The sequence below is a fragment of the Syngnathus floridae genome, chromosome 6 (assembly GCF_059516105.1).
Source record: "Syngnathus floridae isolate MCC-2025c chromosome 6, RoL_Sflo_1.0, whole genome shotgun sequence".
Lineage (NCBI taxonomy): Eukaryota > Metazoa > Chordata > Actinopteri > Syngnathiformes > Syngnathidae > Syngnathus > Syngnathus floridae.
In genome coordinates this window covers 8,702,640-8,708,731 of record NC_142418.1, presented here as the reverse complement: position 1 = coordinate 8,708,731, position 6,092 = coordinate 8,702,640, and the positions used below count along the sequence as shown (strand labels likewise).

General features: G+C 39.6%; 1 long non-coding RNA gene across 15 annotated transcripts in view; it reads left to right on the top strand.

The window, feature by feature from the left end:
- The first annotated feature begins 1,006 nt into the window (after nt 1-1,006).
- The window catches only part of LOC148396396 (uncharacterized), a 97,537-nt gene continuing 92,451 nt past the window's right edge, over nt 1,007-6,092 (top strand). For 12 of the 15 annotated variants that reach the window (XR_015859273.1, XR_015859270.1, XR_015859269.1 and 9 more), the window contains exon 1: nt 1,036-1,191. This is a non-coding gene — a long non-coding RNA (uncharacterized LOC148396396). Of the gene's footprint in view, nt 1,192-6,092 lie in introns of all 15 variants that reach the window. The other 3 variants (XR_015859266.1, XR_015859276.1, XR_015859268.1) reach the window with 3 other exon arrangements.

Sequence of the window (6,092 nt, the reverse complement as noted above, 5' to 3'; positions counted from 1 at the left end):
ATAAGAAAGAAAGAAAATGAAAAGAGAAAAAAGAAAAAAAAACATGTCCAGTTACAGGGTGACATGATTAGCACAGCAATTCTCTAATGAAACCTTTGCCAATAGTTTTCTTTTAATCTGAAACAAAAATAAACATACTGATTTTTTTCTGGGGTGCATTAGACTTTTAGCTTAATGATTGCAAATGATTTTCCTTTCAACACACGTCCACTCACTCCTGTATGGGGTCACTTGCAGAGCCAGGATTTATTCATTGTAGGGGCCATGGGGGTTGCCAAGAATATCTCAGGGGGTCCACAAAAAAAAAAAAATCTGAAATCGTTTATAAACATCAGTATATGTTCCCGACAGAGGACGGGGATAAATCTGAAGGAAATTCCTTGAAAAATTGGAAAATATCCAAAAGTAAGCACTTTGGGGGTTAGGGGGGGCATATTTCGCAATGTCGCCACGGGCGCGCTTCTGCGGAAGTCTAAAAAAGGCTTAACATGGTCAAATCAACTATAACCAGTTGTCAGCAAAATTCATATGAGCATCTGTCGTCCTGCCCACTTCAACCTCTGAAAATTCATAAACTATCGTTCCAATATTTGGGATGTTATGGAGGGGATAAGCCTTTTCTTCATTGCAATTCAAGCAAGAAAGTTCTGAACATTTTTTCTCCAAACACCGACCTCAACGCTTCATCTCACTGAATCACTGAAATTATTACTGCAAATGACACTAACAGTAAACAAAAAGCAAATGTGTTGAAATGTAAGAGATGTAATAACAGTTTTTGCTTTGCCATTCGGGAAATTATTATTTAATCAGCTTTAATAATTTATCTTAATAACTCAATCATTTCTAATACACGAAAGCTCATCATTAATGTATTATTTACTAGTATGTGCAATCCGTACTTTGATGCCAGAAGGGCGTCAAAAGTGACGTGCAATAGTTTGAATCCGCTTCTCATTGACCACTTCCTTCCGAATTCTCCAGTGAAAGATGAGAAGAAGGGGGAGGATCTCAGGATTGAGACCCGGCCCAGTGACCGATTTTTGGGGCGTGGATCAAACTCAGTTCAGACCAATTGCAATTCACGCTGAAAAGTTGTAAACAAGCCTGACACGTTGGTTCAAAACTGGATGGAAGTTTGCTTTTAGGGGAAGAAAGGAAGTAGATGACTGACCAAACAACAAAAGGCAGGTGAGTTAACTCCGTTTTTTAGACGACGTCACACTTACTTACGTATTTACACATTTGGGCTTGCATTTACCGTGTGCGCTTACGTGCGCTTGTATTCTTCTGATTTAGTAAAGTGGCGCAAAGCTGCTGCAAACAGCTGACACGAAGTAACATTTTCCTCCCACTGCTGACATTTCTGTGCAGTATACTCGTGGGACAACTTTGGTATAGTAGCTACTTGTTGGAAAACTACTTTAGTAATTAGGCAAACCTTAATTTGCACCAATTTATATTGGCGCGATACTTGTTACTTGATACCAGAAGTTGTCGGACTACACATTTTTACCGCATGACATGTCCTACTAGTATGCAAAGTACTACGAGCGTGGAAAAAGCCAGCAAGTATGTTGTATACGGCGTGATTTTTGACGCGTCGCCACAGTTTGCGCAGCGTGAATCCACGCCTCAGTTTCGGTGTTAATTTGAGCAACCTGCTGCAGTCGACATACGTTTTCACTTGAAACGGATGTGGGTAAAATTCAAGCTGCTGAACATCAACGTGCATGTTGTGAGATCCCCTTGGCAGGACTATACAAATAAGGAGGGGCTGAGGAAGAAAAGCTTCCTGTCAGCTTTGAGCTTTGGCAGGGATTCAGATGCTTTGACAACTGATTCTGCTTTGCAAGGACTGTGGATGATTGAAGAGAAATGATAGTTCCATGATTAGGTGTGTTGATCGAGCAAAGTGAAAGTCCTAAAGTGCAATGCCCTCAGGTTGTACTATTGTGAATTTCACAATTTTTCAGTAAAACAAGTCAGACTGAAATCTATTATTAGCCCTATTTGGATCCATTGCGTGACGTCACTTGCCCGCTAATACCGGAGACGTGCCGTTTCGGAAATTGATGTAAGGAATTAAGTTATCAACTTGCGATCGAATCTGAATTAATTTTTTGACTTTGTAGGTTGACGTCTGCAGTGATATACACATGTATAGATGTAGTCTCTCTCTCTCTCTCTCTCTCTCTCTCTCTCTCTCTCTCTCTCTCTCTCTCTCTCAATCTCTCTGGTGATTTTTTTCGCCTATTGCTATAAAAAAATGTGTAAAATCCTTTGCTTGTGTGTCATCTAAGAGAAATGAAAATGCCTCACACTGAGATGGAAGTTTATTTTCCGTTGAGTTACCCCCGCAGATAAACAAGTGCACTGACGTCACTGTTTCCTGTCAGAGCATCAGACAGGGTTGTTGTGTTTTGGGTAGGTCAAGTTCGTTTTTATTGATTGCTTTGACCTGTTTGAAGAACCTGGAAACCTCTCAGTCTTCATCGTCCCAATTTCAGCAGGGCAGAAGACACTTCATGCAAATGTGTTAACTGGATTGACACAGTTTTGCCACACTTGCAAAACACAAATGTTATTCAAGAAGTCCAAACGCCATTGTTTTAGCTGTGCTTACAGAACATAAACCATATGCTTCAAGGTCTTAGAAACTCCCTGATCAGTATGCAATCACCAAAAGCACCTGCCTGACACTTCTTTACAATATTTTCCAATTTGCAATCGGTCTTCAGACCTGTGTTGTTCTTTGCATGCATGGATCGTAAAGTCTAAGGCAGATGAGAGGTGGAATGAGAGTAAGAGGTAGAGGCGTGAGAGGGAGAGGTGTTTGTGTGCAAGATGGATGTATAGCTGGAAGGGCTCATTTGTTTTGAAAATGTGGATTTTCAGTTGACGGCTGTGTCAAAACAATAAAAACTGTAAATCCACAATGCAGTTTTACTGCAAATGTGTGGCCTTTAATATGGGTACAGTCATTGACATCTAGCATCTTTTAATTCTTGTGTATTAAAAAATGATGTGACGTGGCGCCTACGGGCTGTCACTCTCTCAGATGAGAATGCAAGTTGAGAAGTCACAGAATGCTTCAGTTCAAGCTATAAACACTACAATTACCTTTCTTGATGTGCCGTATAAAGTACTTTTTTTTCTGTGTCTTCATCTAGGAATGGGGTCTCCGCCTGTATTTTTAAATGTTCTTAGTTATTTGTGTTGTTCCATGTGCATGTGTGAGGGATTGAAAAATACGCTATTCTTATTCAAGTGTTGTCAAGTCATTGTTGCTCCCAAGAGGCAGTTAACACGACTACTTGAAAGAAATTTGTGGCAGGTAGGTTTCTGTGAACTGGTTGTTGTCAGTTTTAATATAGTAACATGTTCCATTAATTCTTAATGTAAAACATTGATTTATTAGTGACATGTTTTACAGGCATCACTGCATGTTACTCAGCATTTTATTTGTCAGGTACAAAAGAGCCAATAGGTTTGATGATGTAACCAAAAGTACTTAGTTGGGTCATATTGGGTCGAGAGGGTGTGGGTGGATCTCACTTCTCTTTCCTGCTTTCTACCGCTTCTATGTATGAAGACAGCAACACAGTGTAAAGAAAAAAAAGAGATGAAAAGAAAACTTTACCTTCCCACCAACGTAATGTTTCTTGTTGGCCACTAGAGGGCATGGGTGAGCTGCAGGTCATTTTGAAGTATATTGTACCTTTACAGGAAATAAAATATGTGATGTCAAGTGTCCCGACTCCTGTGCCCCGGTTGGTGCCTTTACCTCGGGCGCAGCCGGCTGCCCTCAGTCTCCTGCGCTAGTCCCGAGTCAGCACATTGCTCACAGGAATGACTTGTGCTATCAGCGTATATTCAAACGCCGTTCTCCCGTCACTTCTAAACCCGCGAATCCGCAATAAGTGAAGCGTGAAGTGGCAAGGGATCACTGTACTCCTCAGTGAGCTGCCCCACTCAATAAACTGGCAGTGCCTGATGCGTGACTTCCCACCATATTATTGCGACTAAACCAAAATACAGAATTGCAACATTTACACCAACGTTGCATCCCTAGTGCATATTGCTTCATGTCTAGTACACCCATCACATAAGAGCAGCAAAGCTCATTTGATTTTTTTTTTTCTTTTTCAGTTTAATGTAGCACAGGGCTCCTGAGTGTAATGGTAAGAGGTAGAATTTTGCTTCTGAAATTTTAGAGAATGCAAGAAAATCCTTCATCAACTCATGCCTGTGCAGCCAGTTAATTTATATATTTTTTTAAATGACTATTCTTGAATATTTTTGCTCATAAATATTTGCTGCACACTTCTGCTCATTTATCAGTACTATAGTGAAAATGATATTAACTTTGTACAGTGCAGTGCTCCTTGTAAAAAAAAAAAAAAAAAATTGGAGCCCTGGCGGGGTGTTTCTTGATTTTGAAAAATTGGTTAAGACCTTATAGATGATTTTGTGTGTACCCAATTTAAGCTGCATGCTAGATTACGGCCAGAATGTCTGTATATTAGTCTAACATTTTGCACAGTTTTTCTTTTGTTTTAATAAATCACTTAATATTTAATTTGGTGGGGATATGCTATTCCTAATTTTATTGCTACTATTATCATTTCAAACAACAACATAAAAATGAATCATTTAATTGACTGATCCAATTCTTCTGCAGTAGATCAAGAACATTTAATTAAAATCTTCATCCTAGTGCTATATGGAGCAAATAGCTTTTACAGGGCCAACCCCTAATAAAAATTCCTTTATCGTGAGTTTCAGGCTGAGGGTTGACACAGGATTTCAGTTTTAGAGTTGTCAGCTCTTTAAATTACTTTACAGTGACTGTGCAGTGCAAACTCCTGTTTGCTGTTTATTGAGGATTAAGGTAGTGTATGATGAAAGAATTGGTCAAATATTGGCCTTAGGTGTTGTAATAATTCAAACGGTTGACAGTGTATCAGATTCATTCATGCCGCCTCATTTACAATTCTCCATGATGCTCTGGCGGGGAGTTGTCCGTAAATGGATGGATCGAACAATCAATTAACAACCGCTGTAGTGCTACCACCTGTTTTGTTTTCCTTGTTTGTAACTTATTTTCCATTTTGCCTTTTGGACCAGGCTCATATAGTTTTACTGGAAACAGATGGGAAAATTGCTTTATTGTGTACACAGCAATCTCGTCAAAAGATTGACGTTTAAAGCAGAGCACGTTTGCAAGCTTTCCAACGTACACGTTGATTTTAGGGAAATTTCAATGCATTTTATTTAATTATACTGAAGAATGCGGCAAGAATGTGTTGTTGGTGCGATTGCGGCTTCGTTTATCGTTGTTTTATATCTTTTGTTGCTTTTCGTTGGTTGTTGTATACTGTGTATCCGATCAAAGACTGCGCTCTGTGTTTTTGCTGCTTCATGACGTCTTTTTTTCATAGTAGGGCTTCGATGACATTCATTCCTTTCTTGAATGGTACACACGACAGTAGCAAGCTCTTTTGAGTGAATGCTGGGCAGACTACTTTGACCTTTAAAAGCAAATTTCCTAAGTTCTTTTTAGACTAGATGTAAACGCTAGCATCTTGTCTTTTTAAAGATAACATGTATTTTTGCCCACTGAAATAGTACCAGAGCCATGAGACTATGTGTATGTTTGTGTGTCGGTACTCCACAAACATCGGGACCGGGGGTGAGAGGGGTGGGGGTTAACACCTGACGCTCAAATCTCCCACTGTGTTTTGTTGAAAGCAATTGTTACTGTCTGATGATGTATTGTGTATGTCACACCAGACACTGGCATTGATATCAGCAGGCAACTAATTTGTCGTCTCGCTTTGCTTGGTTTCGTGCAAAATGTAGATGACAGGCGCCTCATTTATCAAAGAGTGCGTACAATAGGCTTTAAAGGGAAGTCATCCCAAAAATATTCTTAATAATAATATGTTGTATGCACCCTTACTAGTCTAAACACGACATTCTAATGAATAATGTGTTTGTGGAAAATGAGTTAAGCAGCAGAAGTCACTTGATTGGTTGTGACCTGAGACCTGGCAACTGTGATGTCATTTTCAGTCAACAGCAAGTGG